This window comes from Polyodon spathula, chromosome 8, assembly GCF_017654505.1.
Source record: "Polyodon spathula isolate WHYD16114869_AA chromosome 8, ASM1765450v1, whole genome shotgun sequence".
Lineage (NCBI taxonomy): Eukaryota > Metazoa > Chordata > Actinopteri > Acipenseriformes > Polyodontidae > Polyodon > Polyodon spathula.
This window is the reverse complement of record NC_054541.1, coordinates 3,322,080-3,339,792: the sequence shown is the minus strand read 5'-3', so window position 1 is coordinate 3,339,792 and position 17,713 is coordinate 3,322,080. Positions and strand designations below refer to the sequence as shown.

Here is a 17,713-nt window from a genome sequence, read left to right as displayed (position 1 = left end):
AATGAGGACTGACAGGCTCCATAGTGGCAGTGCAGGGCAGGCCTTGAGCTACTCTCTCTCTCTGCTATTCTCATCTCGAATATTAAACAAATCTTAAAGGGGTTCGAACTAAGGCTTTAGAAAGCACGGTCTTGCCTCTCATCAGCCCCCGCTGTTTTGCTGTTGAGCTGTTTCTTTTTCAGATTTCTTTCAGTTCACTTTGACTCAGGGGAAGCATAGTTTTCCAGTTCTTGTGTTCTATTAACACTAGCTCCGGATGCAGCTCCGGACACAGCTCCAGACGTAGGTGTGCAGCTCCCTGTTACATGTGTATTGAACTTGAACTCTCAGTGCTGCAGGCCTGCTGTATATACAGGTCTAAGAAATAAACTACAACTCCTTTCAAAACAGCAGAGCCTAAACGTGTATACCAATGTGGATATACATGCCTGTGTGTATTTATTTATCTGTATAATATGCTAACACTATTTGTTTAGATATCTTAGGTTAATCTTTCTATAAAGCTGAACATAAGGACATAAGAAAGTTTACAAACAAGAGGAGGCCATTCGGCCCATCTTGCTCGTTTGGTTGTTAGTAGCTTATTGATCCCAGAATCTCATCAAGCAGCTTCTTGAAGGACCCCAGGGTGTCAGCTTCAACAACATTACTGGGGAGTTGGTTCTAGATCCTCACGATTCTCTGTGTAGAAAAGTGCCTCCTATTTTCTGTTCTGAATGCCCCTTTGTCTAATCTTCATTTGTGACCCCTGGTCCTCGTTTCTTTTTTCAGGTCTAAAAAGTCCCTTGGGTCGACATTGTCAATACCTTTTAGAATTTTGAATGCTTGAATCGGGTCGCAGCATAGTCTTCTTTGTTCAAGACTGAATAGATTCAATTTTTTTAGCCTGTCTGCATATGACATGCATTTTAAACCCGGAATAATTCTGGTTGCTCTTCTTTGCACTCATTTTCTAGAGCAGCAATACCCTTTTTGTAGCGAGGTGACCAGAACTGAACACAATATTCAAGATGAGGTCTTACTAGTGTATTGTACAGTTTTAACATTACTTCTCTTGATTTAAATTCAACACTTTTCACAATATATCCGAGCATCTGACTAAGATCTGAGAAATATTAAGACACACTATATATTGCAAAAAGGGCTGCAGTTCAAACTGGTCCGTAAAGTCTAACAATAAGTTAGACCGACTGTAGAAGATAAAGGCACATCTAAGAGGTAAATTATCTTTTAACCTTTGGTTTTAAATAGCAATGCCAGTTTGCAACATGCACCTTGCTTTGTTTTTCATGTCACAGTGTTGGCGCAGAACTGATCTAAGAGAAAACATGAGGTAAAATATAATGGAGCCTTTAGAAATGGATTCACCCACGGTCTCTGCTTAAGCCCATCTTTTTTAATTCAGGTCTCCTCTGCAGTGAGCAGGACATGGATTACAATAAAGAGGAGATGCTGGTAAACCGGCCTGTGCTGTGCCAACAGATCTCCCTTCAAGATATTCAAGCTATATCTTGATCTTTTAACAGTGCAGCCCAGATTAACACCTGAACAGCAGCTCCACACAGTGCTGAGTGGAGACCTGCAACACTGCGGTTTAATGAGCTGATGTTCTTTTAAAGTAATTTAGCTGAGCTCTCCCTCCTACAGAGCCAGAGTTCAAGCAGCATCTTTATTGTAGGTGCTGTCAGGCTCTCAGGCTGGAGCTCTCCATTGGCTCTCTGCGCAAGGGCCTGTGTAGGAGGCTTTTGGCCACACCTCGATCGGAAGCCTGAATCAGGGCCAAATCAAATCCAAACAAGTGCCTTTCAAAATGCTAATCCGGTGTTGAAATGTTAATTAGATGTCAGAAGCATTGCCTTGCAGAGAGACGTGTTCTGCTCGGTGGCTGGCGAATGCATTCGCTATGAGTCCTGCTTTTGTGTTGCTGCTCTGTGACAAAGGTCTGGCATCAGGATATGTGAAGACAGGACCCCTCCTCTAAAGAGCACGGAAAGAGGAGGCCTCCAGGGCTGCTGTAAGTGGCTCTGCTTGTTCTTGCACTGTTACTGAGGTGTGCTGCATTGAAAGGCACTGCCTGAGGCTGGTTTTTAGCATGTCTCAGAAGACATGCGAAATAAACAGTATTCTCTATGTCTTAACAAATACTGCTATCAGAGGATTTCTTAAAAAAACAAACAAATAATCAGTATATAGGTATGTGTACTATTTTGATCTAAAGCTTCCATGCATATAAGAAGGGATACCAAGGCTTTCAAAGAGTGCTGACCAATTCCTTTCCTATTATTGGCACATATATGACATAGATTGCCATCAGAGACCATTATAGTAAAGCCTGAGCTAAGCTCTGCGGCAGCACCATGGGTCGCTTCACTCCCATAACTTTATCTACAAATGAATCTCTGTCACTGCTAATGAATCCCTCTGACACCAATGCCATAACTGCAAAGCAGTGAGTGAGTGAGTGAGCGAGCGAGCGAGCGAGTTAGTTCGTTCCAGAAATGGCCAGCCTGTGTTATTGGCTACACTCCATCACATTGTGAGTAATCAGCCGCTTCCCATCCCTATCCCTTCCGAATCGGATTTTGTTTGATAAAAACAAAACAAAAAACAAAACATTGTAGGTGTTATTATATAACACTGGAACGGTGACTTTGCACACAAAAGGAGCTCCAGTGCCCAGTCCCTCAACACTACTTCCTCACACCACTAGAAGGGCTGCATCCTTTAGATGGGACAGTGTGAGTGCAGGTTCACAGTCTCACAATAGTCACTTCCACCTTGTCTGTATTGTGAAGGCTCAGTCCTGTATTGTGAAGGCTCAGTCCTGTATTGTGAAGACTCAGTCCTGTGCTCAATTTAAGCTCTGTTTATTTTACGCAGCTTTATTTTCCTAAGAGTAACGAAGGCGCACTTTCGACGGGTCGTAACATTTCAATCTCAGAGCCGTGCTGAGACATCAGCAGCTGGTCCTGAAGGCCAACGCCACTCTTTATATTGGATGTCCTGTCCCACATTGTGGAGCTGGGAGTTTTTATTGGAATAACACACAAGTATAGCACATTGATATCTAGAATGCTTTATGAGAAAGTAAGCAACCGTTTCTAAAAGCAAACCCCCTCTGTTAATACTGTACTCATGTGCTGGCATTGATAGTGTACTGCAAGGGCAGTCAGGTGTTGGCAGGTTGTGATCAATGCTTTGAGGAAAACACTTTTTTCAATAATGCTTTCGTTCTCTCTTCCCCCAGAAACGAGACGGTCCTGCACCAGTTCTGCTGTCCGGCCGCTGACTCTGACCAGAAAGCAGATTCTTCCAGCTGTTCCACAAGGTAGGGGTTGGCTTCCTAAACATACGCTGGCTTCCCGTTTTAACCCTGCCCCCCTAGTTCTCAAGTCTGATATTTTCACTGACTAATAATTAAAATTTTGAATGTTTGAATCGGATCACCGTGTAATCTTCTTTATTCAAGACTGAATGGATTCAGTTCTTTCAGCCTGTCTGCATATGACATGCCTTTTAAACCCGTAATAATTCTGGTTGCTCTTCTTTGCACTCTTTCTAGAGCAGCAATATCATTTTTGTAGCGATGTGACCAGAACTGAACACACTATTCTAGATGAGGTCTTACTAATGCATTGTAAAGTTTTAACATTACTTCCCTTGATTTAAATTCAACACTTTTCACAATAAATCCGAGCATCTTGTTGGCCTTTTTTGATAGCTTCCCCACATTGTCTAGATGAAGACATTTCTGAGTCAACATAAACTCCTAGATTCCTTCTTCAATTTCTGTATCGCCCATATGATATTTATAATGCACATTTTTATTTCCTGCGTAAAGTACCTTACACTTTTCTCTATTAAATGTCATTTGCCACGTGTCTGTCCAGTTCTAAATCTTGTCTCGGTCATTTTGAATGACCTTTGTTGCTGCAACAGTGTCTTATAAGGAGCTCACAAAGGTCCCAGACTGTGAAAAACACCTCTAAATCCAGACTGCTGTGTGCAGTGTGCAATGACCACAGAACCACAAGCCAGGACTGAATACGTGATACACTCCAGCCTGCTCAAGAACATGCTTGTGAGATAAGGACTGGAAAGCTTAGGAAAGGGTCTTTCCCATTATTGGAATGAACTCTCTGAGGGACCTGTACGGTGTTTCCATACAGACAGCAGCCTCTGTTCCAGATCACACTTGCAAGTACTTTTGGTTGAGGTGAGCAGCTGTCTCAAGTGTGTAATGGAGAACCTATGTGGAATGGTATGTCTCTGAAGGCATTGCTGCTCGAAGGTAGGGGACTTTGAACAAGATGGCTTAGGTGGTGAGGTCAGACTAGGAAATGAATTCACAACACAGTAGCAGACTGGGGTACGACTGCAATTGTTGTGCGTTTATTCAAAATAAAAGATTTAAACAAAACAAAACACTCAAAACAAAAGGCACGAGGGCCAAAACAAACAAACAAACAAATAACACTATGTAACACAATTTTTGTTCCTGGGTAGTAAGTGTTATTTCCTAATTGCTTATGCCTCAAAAGTATAGAAAATGTTTCTATTATTCCCCACAAACTTTGCTTTTGTGACCAGGACAGTGATATTTTGAAATTGACCTATTTCCAGTAAAAAACAACATATGAATCCAAATTAACATGTATTTATACTAAAGCAATACAAAAATGACTACAAAAGATTTGGAAGTGAGTAGTTTTTCGAGATTTATGATTATACTGTAAATCACTTTCACGAATCAGCCCCCAAGAAGTCTCCCATCATGTTTTCGTTATACAGTCCTTGGTAGCGGCGTTCAAAGTCCAGTATGTCCTGGTGGAAGCGCTCGCCTTGCTCCTCCGAGTACGCTCCCATGTTCTCCTTGAATTTATCAAGATGAGCATCAAGGATATGGACTTTGAGGGACATCCTACAGCCCATTGTGCCGTAGTTCTTCACCAGAGACTCAACCAGCTCCACATAGTTTTCAGCCTTGTGATTGCCCAGGAAGCTCTGAACCACTGCGACAAAGCTGTTCCAAGCCACTTTCTCCTTACTAGTGAGCTTCTTGGGGAATTCATTGCACTCCAGGATCTTCTTTATCTGTGGTCCGACGAAGACACCGGCTTTGACCTTTGCCTCAGACAGTTTAGGGAAGAAGTCTTGAAGGTACTTGAAGGCTGCCGACTCCTTATCTAGAGCGCTGACAAATTGTTTCATAAGGCCGAATTTGATGTGCAGTGGTGGCATCAGCACCTTCCAGGGGTCCACCAGTGGTCCCCACTTGACGTTGTTCCTCCCCACAGAGAACTCTCTGTCTGCTGTGGCCAGTCCTGCCTGTGGTAGTGCGCCTTGGTGTCCCTGCTGTCCCAAAGGCAATAGCAGGGAAACTTGGTAAAACCACCTGGGAGACCCATCAGGAATGCCACCATTTTGAAGTCTCCTATGACCTCCCAGAAAAATGCAGATATGTATCCACTTAGGCAGCTGGAACTAAACTGAAATGGTGGGCTTAAGGCCCCTGTATTTATACTACTATTTATTTTACTGGAAAGTTCTAGAAAGTTCTAGAAGTTACTCCAAGTTTACTCAGCACTGAATCTATCTGGAATGTTCTGGAAAATAGGTCAATTTCAAAATATCACTGTCCTGGTCACAAAAACAAAGTTTGTGGGGAATAATAGCCATTTTCTATACTTTTGAGGCATAAGCAATTAGGAAATAACACTTACTACCCAGGAACCAAAAAAAAAAATTGTTACACAGTGTAATCAATAGTGATAACAAGTGTGGTGTTGGTTGTTCCACCAGGAGTAACAATTGATTTCTTAATATTTTGTTTACTCTCTCTATCTGACTCGCTCTCACTCCCTCTGACTCTCTCTCACTCTCTCGCTCTGACTCTCTCTCGCTCTCTCTTCTGGCTCTGACTGACTCTCCTCTCTCACTCTCTCTCTGACTCTCACTTTCACTCTCTCTCTGACTCTCACTTTCACTCTATTTCTGACTCTCTCGCTCACTCTCTGACTCTCCAACCCGTGCAGCTGAAGCTGCAGGTCTTTTATTGTGGTTACCGAGGGATTAACTGGCTATCAGTGATCTGATTACCCCTCAGTCACATTTTCCACAGGTCTAATAGGGATGCGCGACAGTCAGCCGAGGTAAACGACATCAAATAATGGCGGAAGGTACCTCGCTCGTCCTATCAAACCTAATAAATCATAACATCGGCTTTTTGCAGTTGTGTATAAAATACATAATAATAATAATAATAATAATAATAATAATAATAATAATAAAACAAGTACAAAAAAATACAGAACATGCACATGGGTGGGGTGTACCGTTACAGGAACCGTAGGCAAGGAGACAGGCAGGGAAACAGGCAGGGAGACAGGCTGGCAGGCAGGCAGGCAGGCAGTCAGGCAGGGATACAGGCTGGCAGGCAGGCAGGCAGGCAGGCAGTCAGGTAGACTGGCATGGAGACAGGCAGGCCGCAAAGCAAGCAGGCATGAGCACAAGTTAAAGCTTCCTGCTGTCTCGATCGAGTTTGTATTGAAGACTGTCCTGGGAAACACTGGCTGTACATGTAGTTTCTTATCTCTATATACAGCTATGGGCAAAAGTTTAGCATCACCCTAGTTTAGCATTAATCCTAAAATTCTAGGTGATGCAAAACATTTGGCCATAGCTGTATATATTATATACAGTATATATAAATATATGTTAGGACTGTGCCGTGATTCCCTTGAAGATGTTTTAAGATTGTTATTAGGCATTAATTAAGTAGAATAAAACATGTTTATTACTCAACACAGAACAAAACACTCCCTGACAATGTGATTTAATACACTGTGGACTCCATCGAGATCAAACCAACTATAACCACTCACATTTTATTGAGAATTATATGTCTTTATTTTGTTCTCCTTTCGATTTCATGCTGCTCTTTTCTTTAGAAATGCGTCCTCTCTGCAGTGAGATTGCTGTCTGGGGCACAAAGTAATCTCAGTGTGCACAGCAAGCCCCAGGCAAGGAAGAGCCACTTCCAAGCAGTTTGTAAATTCCTCAGTGCGGGGGTTCATTGCCATTGATTGATACTCAGTTGTAAAGGCAAGGGAGAGGCAGCTTGTGCTGTTGTGACATTAACACATACAGCATCTAGTGAAATATATGGGCATGGGTTAAGAACATGCTGTCTGTGTCCAAAACACACCCTGACTAAAAAATGTCCCTAACTTCAGTATTGCAAATGCAGTGCTGTTTCATTTGAACAGTTCCATTCAGGACTGCAGAGGCTTTGTGCTTTACTTAGAGCAACTGCATGCATAAACAGGTTCATTTTTATCTTAATAAAACAAGACACATGTGGATTTGTAGAAGTGATTAGTTTGTATAAAAAAGAAGCATCCTTCATTCTTCTTCTTGGACCTGCATTGTAAAAGCTTCTGTTTTAGCACATTGGCTGCTCTGCGTCACAGCAGTCTGCCAGGCGTCTGACCTTCGACCCCAGTCATGTTCCAGGCGTTTTGTGCAGAAACCTGGTTTCATGTCTGCGTGATTTCTCAAGGGAATTTCACTCTCCTTCCCAGTCTGAGCTGCTATATGGGATCTCTGGACACACACAGGCAGGGCAGTATCCAGTGTGTTCGTTACATCTCTTCTCCGCACCCTATCTCTTATTGCTCTGCCTTCCTTTGCATGCAGCACCTTTTTGTTTTTCATGGTTTAACTGTTACCAAGGTCCACCTTCATTCCCCAGGGCTCACCATTGCTGGCCCATACTTACTATATGCATGTGCTTTAAGAAGATAATAAGCAATTGTTACATCGTGCTGGAGGACCAGCACGGTTTGTTTAGTATTTGTCCCTGTTGGTTAGTTCTGTTCATTTTGTTTGTCTGTCTGTTTTGGCCAACATGCTGTTTTCTTTTACAAAAGGTGTTTGTTGTCTTTTAACCTTTTTATTTTACAATAAATGCACTGAGTGCTACAGCGTCTCAGTTTCACCTGTCAGTACTGCCTGTCTGCTTGTGTTGCTTTCTGGTCTGGCGTCACCCTACAGCCAGCCTGTTCACACATGGTGTCAGATCCGGGACAACAGCGCCTCCACTCAAGCCAGGAAGAGTAATATGTAGAAAAAAAGGGCAATGACAGAAGACGCCATCAGGCTGAGGGACTGGATCTGGGCCAATGCTAGGCTGGAGGCCCAGACTATGCCCATAGCCATATGGGTCCTGTGGCTGATGGACAGAGAGCGATGGGAGGCTTATGAGAAGGGACACACCCCAAACATCCTGGAGGAAGGTGTGGAGTTGGTTCTCCACACCAGGGTATACCAGGAGGACATGTCCCACACCAGGGTATACCAGGACAACACACCCCACACTAGGGTATACCAGGAGAACATGCCCTACACCAGAGTATACCAGGAGAACACACCCCAGAGCAGGGTATACCAGGAGAACACTTCCCACACCAGGGAATACCAGGAGGAACACGCCCCACACCAGGAATACCAGGAGAACATGCCCCACACCAGGGTATACCAGGAGAACATGCCCCAGAGCAGGGTATACCAGAACATGCCCCAGAGCATGGAATACCAGGGGAACATGCCCTACACCAGGAATACCAGGAGAACACACCCCACACCAGGGTATACCAGGAGAACATGCCCCACACCAGAGTATACTAGGAGAACACACCCCACACCAGGGAATACCAGGAGAACATGCCCCAGAGCAGGGTATACCAGGAGGACACGCCCCACACCAGGATATACCAGGAGAACACAATCCACACCAGGGTATACCAGGAGAATACGCCCCACACTAGGGTATACCAGGAGAACACGCCCCTCACCAGGGTATACCAGGGGGATACGCACCTCACCAGGGTATATCAGGAGGATACGCCCCACACCAGGGTATACCTTGGAGAAGGCGTACGACCGCGTTCCTCAAGATGTTCTGTGGGAGGTTTTACTGGAGTATGAAGTGCCAGAGCAGCTTCTGCATGCTATCTGGCCCTTCTATTCCCACAGCAAGAGCTGTGTTCATATCCTTGACGTTAAGTCGAAATCGTTTGGTGTGGGCGTTGGACTCTGCCAAGGGTGCGTCTTGTCCCCACTCCTGTTCTTGATTTTCATGGACAGGATATGAAGATGCAGCCGAGGTGAAGAGAGTGTCCAGTGTGGGGGTTTGGAGGTGGAGTCTCTGTTGTTTGTAGATGATGTTGTACTCCTTGCCTCATCTGACTGTGATCTCCAACGCGCACTTGAGCGGTTCGCTGCTGAGTGTGAAGCAGCTGGGATGAGGATCAGCACCTTCAAATCTGAGGTCATGGTTCTCTCCCAGAAAAGAATGGATTGCTCTGTCCAGGTGAGGGGGGAGCAGCTGCCCTTAGTGGAGGAGTTCAAGTACCTCTGGGTTTCATTCGCGAGTGATGGTAGGAGGGAGCGTGAGGTCGACCAGGGGATCGGTGCAGCGTCTGTGGTGCTGTGGTTGTGAAGCGGGAGCTGGGTTTTCGGACATAGCTCTTGGTTTGCTGTTTGATCTACATCCCCATCCTCACCTATGGTCATGAACTTTGGGTATTGACTGAAGCGATGAGATTGCGGGTACAAGCGGCAGAAATGAGGTTTCTCCGCAGGGTTTCTAGAGTCACTCTCCATGATAGGGTGAGGAGCTTGGCAATCCCGGAGAGCCACGGAGTAGAGTCGTTGCTCCTCTGGATCGAGAAGAGCCAGTTCAGGTGGTTCGGGCACCTGATAAGGATGTCCCCTGGGAGGCTTCCTTTGGAGATCTTCTGGGCACACCTCACTGGGAGGAGACCTCGGGGCTGACCCAGGACATGCTGAAGGGATTATATCTCACTGTTGGCCTGAGAGCGCCAACCGTGAGATGTATCCCCCAGGATGAGAATCTGGAATCTGTTGCTGGGGAAAGGGAAGTCTGGTCCTACCTATTCAGCATGCTGCCGCTGCAACTTTCACCAGGAGAAGCGGCATGATAATGAATGGAAATAATGGATGGATGATTCGAATGTCAGATTGAAGTAGTGCTTGTGAGATTAGTTGCATCCTCATTATTATTACACTGATTCGAGTGTCAGGTTGAAGCAGAGAAATAGTTAATTGAAGATGATGCCTAGTAGATCAGGGTTCCAGGTTTTAATTAAGCCCCAGAGCTTCTGTCTCTGACTTTGTGCTGGGAGGTTTTCAGCTATGTATTTGGTCGCATCCACTCCTCTCGTGTCCAAAGAGATTTAGTGCATTTCCAATACTGTGGGAGTAACAGAGAGGCAGAACTGATGGTGACATTAAAGGAGCGCCAGGGACTGGATTCCAGGGGTTTAGGAGCCTGAGTGAGACGGATTGGGGATGGATTTGATTCCAGGGGTTTAGCAGCCTGAGTGAGCAGTGGAAGCAGTGGAGACGGATTGGGGATGGATTTGATTCCAGGGGTTTAGCAGCCTGAGTGAGCAGTGGAAGCAGTGGAGACGGATTGGGGATGGATTTGATTCTAAGGGTTTAGCAGCCTGAGTGAGCAATGGAGTGGAGACGGATTGGGGAAGGATTTGTTCCAAGCTGCATGAAATTGAGGTTTCTTGAGTTCTTCTTGAGTTGGAGTGGTTACTTCTAGACTATTTGTTTTAAACCATTAATCAATGCAGGTATAATACGTTTCCTTCAGTATTTAGTTGTACAGACAGGGTTACATTTTTACACGTGTGCAGCGGAGCTGCAGGCTGCAGGTTTGTCACGATTCTGACAGCTGTTATGTATTTCCTGGCAATCATTCTGCTTCCTCACTTTATACAGCAACTCGCTCGTCTGGAAAATTGCAAAGGAAAACAACTGTCCAGATGTTGCTTAAAAAGCTTTGGATTTGGGCTGATTACTGAGCACCGTGTTCTAGCTAACAGGATCTGCCAGCCAAGCAGAGAAGTGCTCCCTAAGACTTCACTATTGCAGCGTGAATGTTAGGATCCCTCTCCCTCTCTCACTGTGAGCAGACCTCCCAGGGCATTGTCATGACTCCTCAGGCTGTATTTCTATATCTTCCGCTAAAGCCCTCATTTCAATGATGAACTCGTTGGCGGGACTCATTTTAACAGAGAACTGCAAACGTGGGGCAAAAGACAACAAAACAAAATCATTAAGATCATGGTGCAATGGCAGGACATCGAGCAAATCCTGTTTGTTATGAAGAGCTTGCCCACAGTTCCGCTGCTAGCTTCCACATATGCAATACTCTGTCAAGTCAAATAGATCTGACACATAATGGAGCCACTGTACGCTGACATATGAGGATCCTCTGTGGAGACAATGGGGTCCACTGGCAGCAAAGGGACTGTCCTAGGTATGATAGCATTGATGTGCCTCTTAATCCCCTCCTCTCTCCCTGATCCCCACTGTGTCCTTTGCAAACAGATTAGATATCAGGAGATTGGGATCCAGCCACATCCACTGCAGTGCCTGATCCGGGCTGTGCTTTAATGTGATTGCTCTGCTCAGAGCAAGTTATTAGTCACAGAGACTGAGTTGAAATGGACTTCCGCTAAACGTCCTTTAGGCAGATATTTCTACCCATGCTTCTCTTCAGATCTCAGAGTCGCCTTTACCTGGGCTGTGTGTTAATGTGCTCCATACCATACGAGGAGGGAGAAAAGAGTGCGATAGGGAGATGAGTGAGGGGGAAGGAGATAGGGGTGGAGGAAAACTGAAGACAGATGAAAAAGGAAATGGGGAAGAATGTGAGAGATAAGACAAAGAGAATAAGGTAGAGGAGAGGTGGAGGGCGAATGAGGGGAAAAGAGGGAAGGGGAGTGAGAGAGGGAAAGGAAGAATAAAGAGAGGGAGAGAGAAAAGGATTGATAGAGAAGGAGGGGGGAATTTAGGCTTCAAGGTCAGACACAAACCAGGATGCTTTCTTCTCATGCAAGCCATGTGAGTTACTGTGTCTGTAGGGAAATTATTAAAGAAAAACCCAAAGAAATCAGGATCTTAATATTCCTTCATTAATAATCATGCACTCGCTCTACCACCATGCGGAATCAGGGCTGTGAGCAGGGCTGTGACAGCGAGAGCTGTGAGTGGGGCTGTGACAGCGAGGGCTGTGAGTGGGGCTGTGACAGCGAGGGCTGTGAGTGGGGCTGTGACAGCGAGGGCTGTGAGTGGGGCTGTGACATTGAGGGCTTTGAGCGGGGCTGTGACAGCGAGAGCTGTGAGTGGGGCTGTGACAGTGAGGGCTGTGAGTGGGGCTGCGACAGCGAGAGCTGTGAGTGGGGCTGTGACAGTGAGGGGTGTGAGCGCGGCTGTGACAGTGAGGGGTGTGAGCGCAGCTGTGACAGTGAGGGCTGTGACAGTGAGGGCTGTGAGAGGGGCTGTGAGTGGGGCTGTGGCAGCGAGGGCTGTGATAGTGATCTCTGTGACATTGAGGGCTGTGAGTGGGGCTGTGACAGTGAGGGCTGTGACGGCGAGGGCTGTGAGGGGGTGTCACAAAGATGGCCGGAGTGGGTGACGTCAGACCAGAAACATGAAACAAATGACAGAGAGAGGTGGAGTTTGGTGGAGCTGAGCTAATGGTTTCCCTCAGCATTTAATAAATGAACAGACAGCCAGAAAATAAACGGTTGTAACAAACACAAAAACACAGGACACGGCACATTCGCCAAAACAAAAGAGACAAACAAAACAGAGTAATACTACACAAAACATGGTGAGCAGATATTTTAACTTTATTATTTTATTATTTATTACCTCGGTCTCCAATCCCGTTCTCCAATCGCCGAACACCCAACCCCGAGTGGGTGAAAACATGCAGCTTTTATGCAGCTGTACCAAGACTGGATTGCTAATCAATCATTCAATTGGAGTCGCAGTACAACTGCACGTGAATTAATAAAGTGCAATTCCCCGTGCTCACATATTATTACGTTTTACTTGCACGTGAAGTGCTGTGCAATCCTATTGCCTAAATACAAATATACATTTTAAACACTTGTGTTACACAGACCTGTTTATATCCTGTGTACCAATGACTATACATCAACATTAACACACAACACAAAATACACACAGGAGCGGGCACTTTGCCACAGGGGGCTAGGACAGTGAGGGCTTTGAGTGGGGCTATCACAGTGAGGGCTGTGACAGCGAGAGCTGTGAGCGGGGTTGTAAGCGCGGCTCTGAGCAGCGCTGTGGCGGTGAGCAATGTGGCAGCGAGGGCTGTGAGTAGGGCTGTGAGCAGGGCTGTGAGTGGCTCTGTGATAGTGAGGGCTGTGAGTGGGGTTGTAAGCGGGGCTCTGAGCAGCGCTGTGGCAGTGAGCAATGTGGCAGCGAGGGCTGTGAGTAGGGCTGTGACAGCGAGGGCTGTGAGTGGGGCTGTGACAGTGAGGGCTGTGAGTGGGGCTGTGACAATGAGGGCTGTGACAGTGAGGGCTGTGAGTGGCGCTGTGATAGTGAGGGCTGTGACAGTGAGGGCTGTGAGTGGGGCTGTGACAGCAAGGGCTGTGAGTGGGGCTGTGACAGCAAGGGCTGTGGGTGGGGCTGTGACAGCGAGGGCTGTGGGTGGGGCTGTGACAGCGAGGGCTGTGGGTGGGGCTGTGACAGCGAGGGCTGTGACAGTGAGCACTGTGACAGTGAGGGCTGTGAGTGGGGCTGTGGCAGCGAGGGCTGTCCAGGGCTCCCACCTCCCAGTTCAGGTCTGTCTCATCTTAGCCCTTATTACCATTTCTTACTATACATCTCTAATGCATGCAATTGAGACCAAAGACCGTAGCAAATTCTCTGCAGCTTTAACGTGCAATGATTACTGAATAGTAGCTGACGCCTGTATTAATATTCACTGCATTGCAGCTGACGCCTGCATTAATATTCACTGCATCATAGCTTCAAAGTGTTTGAGGATATGCAAGCAGCTGCAGCCTCCACACAGTGCTGGGAATAGGTCTGGCAATGAGGGTTTGGACCCTACCCCAGGCATGGTCTGACAATGAAGGATGATGGACCGTGCCGTGCACTGTACCGTAGTGTGTATACCGTACCGTGCTATTTGTGTTTTCCAATTTTATTCCAGGTACTGTCCGCGCGGCTTACTACTTATTGCTTACAAGCCTGTACTCCTGGGCGGGCACTGTGTTAGCTCTCAGGCTGCACATGCTAACTTCTGTGCTGCAGCCCAACAGTTTCAGATTTTTGCTCTGCTGCCCATGCCACAATAGCAGGCAGCTTTGGCACTGTTTTGTGAAGGCTTGTCAGTGGGAGAAAAACTGTAAGCAGGCTGTGGCAATTTGGCGGGTGATTGTGAACAGGTGTAGAGGTGATCAGAAACAATTGTAATCCGGTAGGAAATAGGGGTTTTAATTATAATTATATTATAATTATAATTATATATTTAATTATCTAGGTGACCAACAAAAGAAAAACGTTCCAGCAATACACAACAATGTGTAATGCACGGAACCAAACAAATGGGTTTACAGTCCCAAACAATAAACGTTATCCGCCCCACAATACTAAAACACGGTCACCAGTCCCGGGTGCGTGTAGTAGTGCTCGTGGTGGGTGATAACAGGTTATTTGGTGACAGTTGATGAAGTGCAGTTCCTGCTTGTGCTGGACCAAAAAGCAACAGCTCCGGAACGTGTTTAGCCATCTAGTGATACAATAAACAAGACAATGACTAACACTCAAAACATACAAACACTCGCAAATATTCCTTAGCAGTTTCTACTGCAGCTCTCAGTCCTTCCAGGTTTACATGTACAACCCAAGCGAAGGAAAAGATTAGCGATTCTCTGGCCCCTTTTATGCTATCCCGCATGATCCCTTGGTAAACTATTACAGCTGCATCTATAGCTTGCAGCTGCTACCTCATTTACCTTCTGGGTCAATAGGTTCCTGCAACAGAGTCTCGCTTCCATCCAGGCTGACCGACTTCCCGACCTCGGAAACGAACTGTCAGGCCAGCCTGTCCAGATACTTTTCCTTTCGCTATTTAGCACCCTCACAGGTTGAGAGGGAGATTTAACCAGAACTCATTGTATTTCTGTCACACAGGCACTCTCAAGTTCTTGCATTGCATCCCTATATTGCTGCCTTGGTCACGCGCAGTTTGCTTTTAGCCCTGCCAGCACCAACCGTACACCGTACCATACATCCGTACACTGTACCATACCGTACTGTGTACCATGTACCGCACTGCACTTCACCATACCGCAAAGTGCTGTGCAAAGTACTGTACCCCGTATACTGTACTGTACAACGTACTGTGCCCCCGTGTACCGTACCATGCCTCTGTGCACCGCACAGTACCATACCGCACAGTGCAAAATATCGTGTACCGTACCGTACCATACCGTACCGCACAGTGCAAAGTATTGTGTACTGTGGATCTGTGCACTATACTGTGCCTCTGTGCACCGTACCTTACCAGACCGTACCGTATGTGTAACATACTGTGCATTGTACTGTGCAACGTACTGTGACCCATGTACCGTACCGTGCACCATACCGTGCACTGTAGCATAGTGTGTATACCGTACCGTGCTCCCTCCCTGTGGTGCAAGCAGCTGTTGCAGCACTAGAGTGGGGGAAGGATTACTCCTTGTCCCTTGCTGCCTTAGGGACTCCCGAGGAGCTAGTGGAACATCAATTGGAGGAGCTAGAGGAGGACGAGCCGCTAGCACATCTTCCCTTCTCTGCAGCGCTCATAGCCTTATTGAAAAGATCCGCCACAGCACTAGAAGTGCCGTGACCTGAGGAGTCTGAGCCCAAGAACTCTATTTTTGACAGGCCCTCAGCTCCCCCTAAGAGGACCTTGATACCCCCTGTCCACCTGGATTTTCTGCATGAGGTCCAATCAAATTGGGGACACCGCACGATGGCTCCGGCTGTCTCCAGGGCTGCTGACCTTTTATATCGGGTACACGACATGGAAGGGTTGGGGCTTGGCCATTTTTCTCCTGTCGCAGCATCCATTTTCTCCCTGGTACAGGGCACGCATCTGGCAGTCCCTTCCAAGGATGTGTCTTGCCCAAACAAGCAGTGCAAGGTCACAGAGACAATGTTAAAAGGGCCTATCTGGCACAAGCTCTAGCTACCCGGCTGGGTAACTACACAAGCATCCTGGTGGCTTACCAGTCGACGCTTGTACAGAGTTTGTCAGCGAATCACAGGCCCCCCCCTAGCGTATGCTGGAGGAGCTAAACCTGGTCACTGACCATCTGCTGCAGCTGGCCTCGCAACACTAATAACTGGTCGACGACAGCTTTGGCTCTCCCAGGCACGAGTTCCTGATGTGGACACGGCCTCTCTTTTGGATGCCCCTGTCACGCTGGTCCATACGTTCGGTCCAGCGGTGGACGACCCTGGACGGCCCCAGACTCAGCGGCCTACAGTGCCTGCAGGTCGGGGGGCTCCCCACCAGAAAGGCAAGCAGACACAACTGGGGCACCGCCGACCACCTTTTGTACAAAGAGCAACGGCGAACTCACCGGTGGCCCTAGTGGGTTGCTGCCACAGGTCCAGGGCCTTTATTGAAGGAGCCACCTGGATTACTGGCGATCAAGCACAACAGACAGCTGGTGCTTACTACAATACAGCCCGGCTACTCGCTCCAGTTCACACCGGGCCCTCCCCCTTTTCAGGAGTGGTTATGACTTCTGTCTCCAACCCTCAGGATACCCTAGTGATGTCCCAAGAGGTGAGGACCCTGTTACAAAAGGGGGCTATTCAGGTAGTAGACCCCTCCGATCTGGAGTCCAGGTTTTATTCCAGGTATTTGCTGGTGCGTAAAGGGACGGTGACCTACGTCCCATTCTCGACCTCAGACAGGTCAATCTATTCTTGAGGCGCAGGAAGTTCAAGATACTGACACTAAAACAGCTCTTGCGGTCGGTCAGACTGGGCGACTGGTTCACTACGGTGGACCTGAAAGACGCCTGCTTCTATGTCCCGATAAGACCTGGCCACAGGAAATATCTACGGTTCTCCTTTCAAGGGACCATTTACAAGTTCCGTGTTCTGCCGTTTGGCCTCTCTCTAGCTCCTCGCACCTTTTCGAAGTGCATGGAGGCTATCCTGGCCCCTCTGAGGCTACAAGGCATCAGAGTGCTCATCTACCTGGACGACTGGCTCATATGTGCCCAGTCTCCAGCACAGGCAGGAGTCCACACAGAACTAGTGATCGCTCACCTCAACAGGCTCGGCCTGATGGTGAACATGTCAAAAAGCCAGGTGGTACCGTCTCAGGCTATCATCTACCTGGCAACCTGCTCGAACTCAAGCATCATGATATGCACATAAATGTTTTTTCCACGAAGTGCAGGGCAGACATGTGTTGGTCAGGACGGACAACACAACCGTGGTGGCCTACATCAATCACCAGGGTGGTCTGCACTCTCCCCGTCTCCTATCAGTTAGCCCACAGAATCTTGTTATGGGCTTACGAGCACCTGCTCTCCCTGAGAACGATACATCTGCCAGGAGCAGAAAACCACGCCAAAGACCTCCTATCAAGCAGAGTTCCGTGCAGCTCAGAGAGAAGGCTCCACCCGGAGGTGATGAGCCTGATTTTGGACAGGTTCGGGAGAGCAGAGGTCGACCTCTTTGCCTCCCTGGAATCCACCCATTGTCCCCTCTGATTCTCCATTCTGGGGACCGGAGGTCCGTTAGGAGTCGACGCCTTCGCACACGAGTGGCCAAGGACTCTTCT

General features: G+C 47.3%; 1 protein-coding gene across 1 annotated transcript in view; it reads left to right on the top strand.

Moving 5' to 3' along the window:
* The first annotated feature begins 3,254 nt into the window (after nt 1–3,254).
* The window catches only part of LOC121319195 (IQ motif and SEC7 domain-containing protein 3-like), a 94,165-nt gene continuing 79,706 nt past the window's right edge, over nt 3,255–17,713 (top strand). Inside the window, exon 1 of the mRNA XM_041256393.1 lies at nt 3,255–3,328. The gene's annotated coding sequence lies outside the window, so the exon portion shown is untranslated. The remainder of the gene's footprint in view (nt 3,329–17,713) is intronic.